Source organism: Pieris napi, chromosome 15 (assembly GCF_905475465.1).
Source record: "Pieris napi chromosome 15, ilPieNapi1.2, whole genome shotgun sequence".
Lineage (NCBI taxonomy): Eukaryota > Metazoa > Arthropoda > Insecta > Lepidoptera > Pieridae > Pieris > Pieris napi.
The window spans coordinates 2,328,047-2,340,939 of record NC_062248.1 but is presented as its reverse complement, the minus strand read 5'-3'; the positions used below and the strand labels follow the sequence as shown (position 1 = coordinate 2,340,939).

The 12,893-nt window shown below is 33.5% G+C and overlaps 1 non-coding gene and 1 pseudogene across 1 annotated transcript; both read right to left on the bottom strand.

The window, feature by feature from the left end:
- Positions 1-1,184: 1,184 nt before the first annotated feature.
- Positions 1,185-1,303, bottom strand: LOC125056985. The gene has a single exon (XR_007118145.1). It is a non-coding gene; the product is annotated as a 5S ribosomal RNA (ribosomal RNA).
- A 178-nt stretch (positions 1,304-1,481) lies between these two features.
- On the bottom strand, positions 1,482-1,606 carry LOC125056988 (annotated as a pseudogene).
- Between the last annotated feature and the right edge of the window lie 11,287 nt (positions 1,607-12,893).

Here is a 12,893-nt window from a genome sequence, read left to right as displayed (position 1 = left end):
ATTTATAATGAACGGCTATAATGTACAACGGTAATATTTAGTAACATTATGTAAAAAAACAAGTTGCCGTACATTATTCTCTGATCTTACAGCAGTAAGAACTTGGTAAATCCTGAAATTTCGATAAATATTTAATTACACAAATATTAACTATAATATTTGGACGGCATAATTATAAAACATTATTGTCCGTGTTAAATAATATTTTGAACATGTTGCCGTACATTTTACAATGACCTTAGGGTATATGGGTGTAGGGGTAGGGTTCCGACCCTTGGCTTTCGACCGCTCCGCTGGAAATATGTACGGCGTTTACGGGTAAAGTATCTGTATATGTGTCCAAAAGGAATCACACAAATGCCGTACTGTAATAAATGACCTATATTGCTTCTGCAACTGTCGTCGAATTAAAAATTTGCACCGACTTCCGGCTCCATCACTTTTGTACGGCACTAGGTTTTTCGACATTTATTTTTAATCATCTATACACTTATAACAAAGCCGTACATTAATAATTAGTCGAAATTCCCCCATTGTACTTGAGAAAGTCCATTCATTCACGTACTCACATGTACCGCTCAGAAATGACGGCATAGTGCTCAGAGCTATTTTCAGATATAGTAACAGCCTTCTAAGCGTAATTCAGGTTGGGTCATTTCACAGGTATTTTTTGTTCATGGGCTTGTGGTCTACTAGTACTAAATAGCTGGTTTTACACAAACTAAACATGCCGTAAAAACAATTGCTTAATTTCAATTGTTCAGATTTGATTCACGCGTCAAGTTACTAAACCATGAGATATTTCTGTTTCATTTAATTTTTTGTGGGGAACTAGGCGTCTACTCCTCTGATACAGTTTTCGTGAATACAATAAATGCGTATTACAATTAAAATTATGTGCGCAGTCAGACAAACGACGCCAGTGTTCGGAGTAGCAACCTTTCCTTTATAGGTTTTTGCCATTCCAAGTTCATAAGTCTAACTAGAAGTAGCCTTAATCTGTAATTTCCAATAGCTACTCAGATATCGACGTAATTGTAAGCAATTAAGGTGAAAAAAAAAAACTTTAGAGGTGTCAAGGGACACCCGGATGGAACGAAATTCCTTTCGATTAATTTATATGTTAATTGGTATCATAAGAGTATGATAGATTTTCTCGACACCAATCTTACGACGAAAAAAAAAGCCTACATCACGAGGTGTTCCCAGGCGGTCACCCATCCAAGTACTGACCTCGCCCGACGTTGCTTAACTTCGGTGATCGGACGAGAACCGGTGTATTCAACGTGGTATGGATGTTGGCGATAGCTAAATCGAAAATGTAAAATATAACAACTATAGCAAAAAGTGTCGTTACAACTTTTGGTCTTAATTTATTCCGTCTAGCCCCCTTTCGCAACGCTCGATAACTTCGTTCCAACAAGACTAATTTAGTTAAGTGATTCCAAAAATAATTTTCATTTCTTATCCCTACAAAAAAAAGCCAACATCACGAGGTGTTCTCAGGCGGTCACCCATCCAAGTACTAACCTCGCCCGACGTTGCTTAACTTCGGTGATCGGACGAGAACCGGTGTATTACAATAGCAACAAAAAAGTGTCGTGACAACTTTTCGTAAGAATTTTTTCCGTCTAGCCCCCTTTCACAACGCGCGATAAGGAACTTCGTTCCAATATATAAATCAGTGGCGCTACCAACTTCAAGTTGGGTCTCAAATTTCCGTATCTGTTTCATGATCATTTGTTAATCAAATAGGCAAGTAGGTGATCAGCCTACTGTGCTGACACACGCCATCCACTATTGGGGTCAAAGGAAACCGTTCCTCACGATGTTTTCCGTCACCGTTCAAGCGAATGTTAAATGCGCATATACAGAGAAAATCCATTGGTGCACAGCCGGGTCGAGTCTACGACCTCAGGGATGAGAGTCGCATGCTGAAGCCACTTGGCCAACACTGCTCACGTTGTTATAAATAGTAAGCGATTGTGGAGTTTTTGTACTGAAGTCACTCTCCTCTTATAATTTAATTTTATATGCAATTAAGATAGTTCTCTAAATATCCGTAGAGCTGATGACGCAACCTTGTATCACGCGGAGAATACTCATTATAGAGATCGGAATCGCTGTTGGAACTGGAAGCTCAGTTTTTAAGTCGCAAGGAAATTTGACTTACATTAACTAATGATTTGCTATCTATATTGACTTGCCCGCAGTAAGGATTTTCACGCAATCCCCTTTAGTACAAAATAAACCTCAAATCCTCTAGGGCCGCGTGGATTTTTTTATAAATCTCAAAATTCACCTGTTCCCAAGTTACACGTTAATTCGAGGGTCCAAAGTAAACAGTGTAGAGCTACGAAACTATAGACGCGAGTGTTATTAAGAACATAAAAAACTGATGTTTATGTGAAATTGTTCATTCAATAATGACCTTGAAACTGTTACCTAACTGTGTGTTAACTGTTGTTTTGACTGTTATGAATACTAATAAACATAAATAAATAATAAAAAAAAACATACACACAATTGAGAAATATATGTGTATTCAATATTTTATATATTTTATTTAATAATAATAATTGTATATTATATTTTAAACTAACTGCCCCTCCTAACTTCGTTTCGCCTTGATATGATTTTTACACGATTTATATTAGCTTCACCTGTATGTATGTATGTATGTAACCGACTCCTTCGGTCTCGATTTTGACCCACTTTAAACGGACAGATTTTATTAAAATTTTGCGCACCTGTCAAAGATGACAATGCAATAATCCGAAAAAAAAATTTAACTAAATTAAATTAAATTAAATAAAGAAAAACAGGAAGGAATTATTTTTCACTTTTTAGTTTGATGTGCTTTAAAAGCGTGTTTTTTAGTTTTTTTTAACTATTATTTATTTTTTACTTAGCCTTTTTTATTAGCTACATACCAACTAATCCTAAATTCGTTGCCTTGAAGTTGCTATCACAACGTAGACGGACTATGGTTCTATACTCTATCTATGGTTCACAATTACAGAAGAGGAAAATATTTTTCCGTGCAATTTATCACAGTTTAAATAATAAATAAAAAATTGCCAGCCGTATTCGAGTTTTGCGTAGCATATTTTGCGACTTATTTTACTTATACAGATTGTAACATGTTTTTTAAACGTTACGTTGTAACATGGAAATAATATCGACGCTCGTAGCTTAGTTCATAGTATTGGCCTAATATTAATCCGTTGTCCGAAGTCTAGTCTAAATAATATTAACGTCTACACGATGTTTTCGTAGCTATTTGTCTCAGCGTAGATCACCGTTAAGTGTTCATGCGTGCACACCTGGTCCCGCATGTTGGAAGGGTGATGTTTGGAAAGATTTTATCCCAGCTCTCAAATGGGGGAGCAATTTTATTTATTTATTGCTGTGTCAAATGTCATACCGACTGGTTTTTTACGCCTAAGTACTCAAATTTAATGCGCGTTTTTAAGAAGCAGATATTTTTTCAATATTAGTGCTAAATTATATATGTCCGAGCGATGGCGCTGTTATCAAATGCCACTGTCATTATATGTATGTATGTCCCAGGACTGGACATACCATTAATGAATATAGATGATTTATTCCGTTCCTAAGAACCAAAATTAGGTTTTAAGATCAAGTTTTCTTGAACCTAAATACATTTTTTTATTGTCTGTTTCTCTGGTATAACAGCTAGACATTTTTATTTAACTAAAAAGAACGCGTACTTACGTTTCAAATGATATAGGTAACTGCAAGGAATTTACATAAACGTGTATTTCGGAGCAACTCGCAGCAAAGTGCACATCCAATATATCAGTTTTATTAAAATGCAATCATTCGGAAATCGGTAGCGAGTTGAAGATTGTGCCGGGTAACAACTTTAGTACATGGAATATTTAACAAATATTGATTTCTGAGTACAATTTAAAAGAAATAAAATAAAATATTCGTGGCACTACTTTTTAGGTCTGGGTCTCAGATTTCTGTATCTGTTTCATGATTATATGTCAACCTAATAGTCAAGTAGGTAGTAAGACATTGAACATTCACTCGAACGGCGAAGGAAAACAAAGTGAGAAATCCGGCTTACCTTAGATTTAAAAAAGTTAACGGTGTGTGTCAGGCACAGGAGGCTGATAACCTACTTGCCTATTATATTGACAAACGATCATGAAACAGACCCAAAAAGGTTGTAGCGCCACTGGTGTTTTTTATATATGTATATATATAATTATAATTATTATATATATTTTATAATATTATATATTTCGGTTTTTCATAATGAATTTATTTATTTTTATTTACATTAAAACGATTACCATAAATTTCTATTTAATTTAAGATTCGTGTTTATATTAGTATTATATAACAGATTTGTACTTAAATTATACCTTCATATAATTTGATAATTAATGCTAACAAAGATAAAGTTATGGTGAGTTTCAGGGACAAAGAGCGGGTATGTCTTTGAAGTGGTGGAATGTTTAAAGTTATTAGCAACTTAGTAAATGTCCTTTACAAATGTTCAGTGAGACGTAGTCAAGATGATTTATTATTTACATAGGATATTAATTCATGGTTAGGTCAGTGAGTTGCTTTGTATATGTTCCTCGCATATAGTGAAGTAATAACTGCTAGCGTCCAACGATTTTGACATTGCCAATAACTTTTTTATACATATCCGACGTAAGATTGTTTGCACATCCCTCCCACTCAAGTGAACCCCGTGTCTTAGTTAGAGCACCGTGCGACTAAAATATACTATAATCACCTCAGGTACTTCCCACACGCGTATTGCTTTGAAAAAAGAAAAATGGACAAAAGACGTCATAGAATGGTATCCCAAAGGTGAGAGAAGGAAAAGAGGCCGTGAAATAAAGAGATGGAAAAACGATCTGCTAGAAGGATGGAGAAGATCTGCTCGTGAAAGATACGAGTGGAAACAACAAGGGGAGGCCCTTGTTGGAAAACAACCTCACTAACTGGCTGCTGATACTGAGTGTCCTACAAAAAAAAAACTAAAAATGTATACTAAAATTACGTAAATGTATGTATTTGCTTAGGGAATAAAGGCTTTTATTATTATTAATTTTATATAAATTATATCATGTACATAAATTGTTTTATTAAAAGAAAAATGTCTTATAGTATTAAAATCAAAAAATAATTTAGTTTTCGTTCACACTGAACAAAAATGTTATACTTTCGTAATTATATCGCAAGGTAAGTAAAAACTAATATAAAGCTACAACTCAAATTAACAGTAAGAATTTATGTTACAAGTAAATGGACAGCTCTCAAGCTAGTGAGAGCCTGGTCCATCAAGGACACACTGCAACATGCAAATCAGCAATGCATTGTTAAGGTCAAAGTTAACTTTATATGCTTGACGGTATTGGCATATGCCAAACAGCGATGTTGGAGCTCGAAGAAAGCAGTATGGGAAGCGTGAGTTTGTCGCGCTGCCATGGCTCCAACCGCTGTGAGTCGTTCAGTAAGAGAGTAGAGCTGAGTGTGAAAACTCACAGGCGGCGATGCAGCAATATGTATGGTAGGAGCAGTAGCAAGGTCGTGGGTAAATGTGGCATTAGCTTTAAGATTGACTTATCACAAAAGGCTAACTGTCTACGGCGTAGGAGTGCAGCTACAGCGTAGGTGTGTAGCTACGACGTGGTTACACCCCTACTCATATTATATTAAATAAAATAACTTAAATACTTAGATTTTATTCCGGAAAATCAGTGACCGTAATATATATTCATTTTTATTATTTAAAAAAAAAAAAATTTATTTATTATCATAATTTTTTTTTTTAATTGGAGTCGCATATACTTAAGCAGGCAGCTGGCATTTACTAAAAAGTTAGGCTTAGTAAAAAAATCATATTATAAAACGAAGCGAAGTACGTGGGGACAGGTAGTATAGGATATTGATATTGGTATATTTACCCCAATCACTTCTCACAAATGTTTCTAGGAAGAACGATTGCTTGATCAAGAAGTTTCCTTTTTGCGGCACGTAAAATCATAACTTACTCTAATAACTAACGAATATAGTGTAACATAACCTTTTATTTATTATTCCGTTATCGTTTAAAAATTAAAGTCTTTGAATTTGTGACTGCGTTTCGTTCGCGGGTGAGGCTATTGGGAATAAAGTGAGCCAATTTAATATGTATTTCATATCCCGACATGAGATTACATAGTTTCCGTTGTTAAGGGGCTACACATATTTATACGTGAGACTAAATATCTCAACTTGTGATATTGGAAAAACTTTCTTATAAGATTACACTTTTCTAGCTAGTGTGGAATTTAGGGAATATGTTAGGTCGTATTCAAATAATTTCAATATAGATTGCAAAATTGCAGTAACAATATTTAAGCACTAAAATAAAAATACCATGGATAAAGTAAAAGCTACAGGGAAAATAATAAATGAAGAATCAGGTAAAACGTCTGACAAACGGAAAGATTATATGTTAAAAGTAAAAGGGAAATTAATAAAATCTGACCCAGAGTAAAAAACACTTCTACTTTTAAAGAGTTTTTTACAAATGTACCACAAAATACGACCAAGTCCCTGGATTCTTCACCTGCTGCTGCGATCACATTACTAGAAAAGTGTGTGCCTAAATGTAAAATTAAATTTCAGTTTAAACATAATATAACTTGTAATGATATCGTTAAAACTTGTAAGCTTATTAATTAAAAAAAAAGTTAAGATATATACGCCCTTGCGAACTGGTAGTAAATTCACAATTAATTTAACTACTTTTTTGACGTTCATAAATTTACCTATATGAATAAAGATATTTTGAGTTTGAGTTAAATTATAAAATGTACAAAATTAGACTTAAGTTTAACTAGAGATACGTGCTGAGAGTGTCGAACTGTCGCGAGTCTTGTGCTTATATAATTAAGATGTCATGACTTCACTAGAGGTCGCTGGTAATGTCACTGTAATGTCCTGAATTGTTTATCTTTCCAGAAGGTATCGGGGTAAGCAAGAATAAGATCATGGTTTCTTTTAAAAGAAAATTTTGTGACATGGGTGACTTCACTCGTTATATATCGTTTTAGCTTTACTAAGGTTGTATAACACGTACGTGTTGTAATTGATAATAATTTATTAAGGTAAGGTCCATCCAATAATTATTTATTGATGCATTTCTATTATTTCAGGATATATTAATAGGATTAAATAAGATTAAATAAAGAATTCTTTAAAAAAATCTAATCTTGGTTTTTTTCTAATTCTGTTCTTAAATAAAAACTTTGCAATTTTCATAAAAAGTCAGTGTTGCACAGTTTTTAAATACTGTGGTGTCTCTTTCCGTTAAATTGTGTTTGTCTTGTAAAAAAAAGAGAGAAGGAATCAGTAAATACTGTATAAAACAATATTGAGTTTAATATTGTAAAAAAACAATAAAAAAAATATTGGACTTTTGAACAACTTCCACAATATGGATTGAAAAATAAATAAATAGAACTTAAACATTAGACAAGAGTTTAATATAAAATAAGTTGACTTTTTATCCTCCTCTAAGTAACGAATTGATGTATCTAGTCCCATCTGTACCCAGGACCTGCTAGACTAGTGCTATAAATCGGAGGTACTCTTAACTGTCGTCGAACCTGCAATATAGGAGAATTATAGGCCAGGAAATTAATTCTGTCGACGCAAGTAGGGTTAGACGGGAAACGAGGGTGGCAACACTGTCACGCGTTCTATTTTTGACAACTCGCTAATGGGAAAAAGGGGGAATTTTTAGTTGTGAACATCATGTCGGGTACTTCAGGTATTTTGATTTATTTATAAAAAGAGTTTCCCGGTCTTACGCTCGGTTTCAATATTAAAAATACCAGTCGTAGTTTCAATGAGACGTAGATATTTTTATTGAAAATTAAAAAGTTTAAATACAAATATTATTAGCCTTCTATAGATTAAAAGTTTGTCACAATTACTCTAAGTTTAGTCAAAGAAACCGGGTGTTCGTAAATAATAATAATAAATTGCTTATTTGCAAAGAAGGTGGTACATTCAGATTGATTAATTATAAGAAAACGCACAATCAGCCATATAAGAATAGGTATGCAAATGTCAAATTAATTATCATATCATGATAATAAGTTATTTATAATTGTTGACAAAACTTGGTCTATGATCTCCTACGCTTTAAAAGATATTTAACTGTATTAAATCCAGGTCAAATGAGCTAGTTATTAAAAAAATGCAAAATATTTAGTGTTTTTAATTTATGGAATATTTTGGAGTTTGAATATATAATGGCAGGCAACACTTGTCACATGTGAAGAAAAAGTTTTTGATTTCGAATATTGGAATGCCTATTTAAATCTATATATACAAAAAGAAAATGGTGTTCGTTTGAGGCTCTTTCACGCTTAAACCACTGATCGTATCGACATGAAACTACCACCATTCGATGCGAAATTTTTCCTAGATGGTTTATGGCTATTTATTTTTAATTCCAACGTTCCTTCATTTTTTTATTTCTGTTTTACTTTTATGAAAAATTTTCCCGCTAATAAAAACAAAAGAGGCTTCCTAGAACCGCAAAACGTCAACATCTGTTAAAAAATCGATTTTCGAAATATTTCAATTTTCTTAGCGGGAAGTTAAAAAGAAGAATAATAAAAATATGAAAAAAAAAAAATAATGAAACATAAAATTTATTTTAATTCGTCCAGCAAAGCGGGCGCGAAACGGCTAGTTTTATATAAAATGATTGTTTTTTGTTATGAAAATGTACTTTTCTTCCAGACGAGGACAGTGAAACAACCCAGAATTTTATAAACATACATTATTGTAATAAATGTGTAATAGCTTAGTGCTTGGAATATATATATTAAACATGAATTAAGTGTTTTAAAATAGCTCTCACCTCCAGAGCCCAGTACCAACAAATTGAAACTGTCCAACAGAATTCATCAATTATTACGACAACAAACCTCTTTCGTGTAACAAAATAAAAAATATCTTTAAAAATATGGTTACTCACGTGAGTACGACGAAATGAAATAGATTTTTCCTATAAGGAGCTTAGAGTTACCGACGAAATAATATGGGGCATATATCTTCTATAACCATAAACATATTGTTATGATAGCGGGCAGAGAAACAATAAAATATAGAAGGAAACATTAGCTAAAAGCTTCTATATGATTTAACTCATAAATATGGTATTAATATATCGTATTGGTACGTTTAAGTGTAGAGTAGTTTGATTATGAAACCCTTATTGCAAGTTTCCTCAGAAAATATTTATAGTAGTCGTTATTTAAGAAACTAAGAGTTAACACTCCGTGCCTTGAGTACGTAAAGCCATTCTCAATAAATATTTTCCATAGCTCATTATGTCAAGAAATATAAGCTGGTTTATTCTTAATTTTGAACTAAATTAACTAATTATACAGGGTGGCCAAAAAGTCATGGGTCAAACGCAACTAGGAGATAGATAGGGTCATCAGCTGCAAAAAATTGTTATTTTGTGTTTTTATAAGAAAATAGACTTTTTTTACTAATTCTTATAAAAATTGGAAAAAATCTACATCCTGTATGTTTTTCATAATATCCCTAGTGGATTACTGATGAGACCTTGCGTTAGACATGCTATTTATGGTTGTTTAATGGGTGTATTGAAGATAATATTAAGTTATACGATATACAATTTTCTCAAATCATAACTTTTTGTTTACTTCGGACCCCACTGTGAAAAGAAAAATACTCTACCGAAAAGTGACCATGTATAACAAGTGCATTTGGGGCATTTAATAGGGATTCTGAAAAGGTATTACACGTGGCCATGAGTAGCCTTAATTTCTTTCTAGGACGATCTGTGACCAGTGCTGTGTGAAACGGACTAGATTCAAACGTGGACAGATGGCTGCTGCGAGGAGAGAATACACTCAATGGGAGTATGCAGATATACATTGCCTGTATGGCTTTTGCGACGGCAATGCCCGGGCTGCTGCCAGGGAATATTCGCGTCACCCGATTTAAATCCATTTGATTTTTTTCTTATTATAGTTTATCAAAGAGAGAACAATATCGAACAAGAACTACGACAAAAACTCGAATTTGCTAGGGTGCAAGTTATTAACAACAGAGGTGCATTACGTAAGTTTCTTAGGAATGTTATTAGATGGTGCAGATTAAGTATTATGGTCAGAGGCAAGAATTTTGAGCATTTATTGTAAAATGTTTTGTTTTATTAAAACAATTATTTCACAATCGTTGTTTTGTTACTTCGTCCTAGAACTTTGTATGTAGTTAATTAGCAGAAAAGCGTATATAACAAAGTGTACATTGTATTTTCGCACGGACTACTTGGAAGTCCTGAGAATTCTCGACTCATTTCTTCCTAATGACCACAGCGTAGAGGCATTCAACGTTAAGACATGAGTATTCTGCGCCTTAAACAAAAATGTAGGAAATTTTCATAAATAATCAAACCATACTAATCTGACACAAAAGGAATTAATATTTAACAAAATAGATGCAATCAGACTACGGACACTGGATTATTAATGATTTGTAGGTTTGTAATACATTTGTTATTTACTGATAAATCAAATCCAATAGGTAATGTAAATATACCTAACCGAACCGATCTAATCCTGTCTTCACTAGTCATTCGATGGTGGCTTCTAGGGCAGCCTTGCGATTCTGTAATTCACTTTACGCACTCACACAGCGGTTTTCACAGCGGCGGTCGCGCTCAAATCAGTCGTGAAGCAGTCATTTTACGATTTGGCATTCTGATAAACAATAAACTACAACCTTATCAGAATGCCAAATCATAGTACATACATACTACAATGTATAAATTAAGATTATTGTCAGCTAAATAAATAATCAGAGGGTTTTATCTCAGTCGCGTCAGACACAGAAAATATGATCACTAGTGTTTGAATTTAATTTTTACCGTTTGAATTATGGTGATTGTTGTCTACACGTACATTCTAGATTTCAGATCTACCTACATCTAAGGACTCTAAATTTTATCAATATCGAAATACGTCTTTTCCACAGAACAGAGAAGCATGGCTGAAGTACCTTAATGGCACCTAAGTCATTTTGGCGTGATGTTTCAAATCTTAGAATAATTTACAAAACGATTATTTATAATATATATAGTATACGGTAATCAAGGATCCTTGAACAGGGATAAGGCGTGCCGTGTAGAGATAAATCACTGCACAGACATGTTACATTTGACTGACAAACAACGATTTTAACAGCTTTGTGTAATTAAATTGAATTTGTGTGCGAGTAACACGTAACGTCGTAGTTAATACATTTTAACAGTAAAATCTTACAAATATACCACAGTATGTAAATAAATACATAATATTCGGAAATGAAGTATGGAATAAGACACGCTGTTAAAAACGTGATGGTCAAAATTTAAAGAGATATATATTAAAAGAGTACATAATGGTATATACATAATATAAACACATAAATGTTCATAAAACATGAAGGATGTTAAGACATATTGTAAATGATCGACGTGTTTTCTAGAAATTATGATATGACATCACGACTATATGGAACCAATTGAACAATTTCTGAACAAATACGATTTAATCTTTCAAGAAAATAGCGTTCTAACTCTAAAAAGACTGCCAACGCAGTTGCATTTTAGCAGTGTGTGTCCACGAGCGGCCGGAACAGAACATCAGGTTGCCTACTGAAAGTATAAAACATAAAAATAAACCTTTTTAGGTCTGGGCGTCAAATTTCTGTAATTTATGATCATTTGTCAATCTAATAGGCAAGTATGTGATCAGCTTTTTGACACACGACGTCGACTTTTTTAGGTCTAAGGCAAGCCGGTTCCCTCACGATGTTTTCCTTCACCATTCGGGCGAATTTTAAATGCGCACATAGAAAGAAAGTTCATTGGTATTTGGTATACAGACGGGTATCGAACCTACCTCAGCGCACACTGAAGCCAATAAGCCAACACTAATAAAACAACAGTTGTAATGTAAATGATTAACAAAGCCTACAATGAAACTACTGTGATACCTCTAAGTAGCAATATTAAGTAATTGTAATCAAGCCAAGATGTTGTCTCAAACATTGCGCAAACCGCAAACAGTTGCGTAGAACGTGAGGAGTAAATGACATACCATAAACTTTGTAAACACGGTGAGGGAGGAAATATCAATCCGAGTTGGTCCTGTGAGGGGCCGTTGAATGGCGAACTTACAGAGTCTAATGATGCATTACTTTGATTCAATATTATACAGGATGAAGTACCTTTTTCAATCTGGGTCTGTGCGCCAATGGACTCTATGATATTAGCATCTGTTTCTATAGAAACTAAGTGAGGAAATTTTTTATTGTTTTTTTATGTTTTATTTTATTTTTTTGTTTAAGTACTGTGATTTTGTGTGTTTATGTGTGTGTGTTTTTGATTGTAATAAACCTTATGTCTATAGACATGTCTATGTCTATGTCTATGTCTATGTCTATGTCTATGTCTATGTCTATGTCTATGTCTATGTCTATGTCTATGTCTATGTCTATGTCTATGTCTATGTCTATGTCTATGTCTATGTCTATGTCTATGTCTATGTCTATGTCTATGTCTATGTCTATGTCTATGTCTATGTCTATGTCTATGTCTATGTCTATGTCTATGTCTATGTCTATGTCCAAACTTCTAGTTTTCAAGACGGAGGTCACGCGATTAAGAAAGAAACCAACCAAGAATAAAACTTCTTCATCTGTGGCGGCTAAATATTGTTGTCTTTCTACTCGTCTAAAAATTGATCGAAACGCGACTGTACTAATATATTATACTCGTACATTCTTTTACTTTTAAATACACAGATCAAAGTGTGTGTATT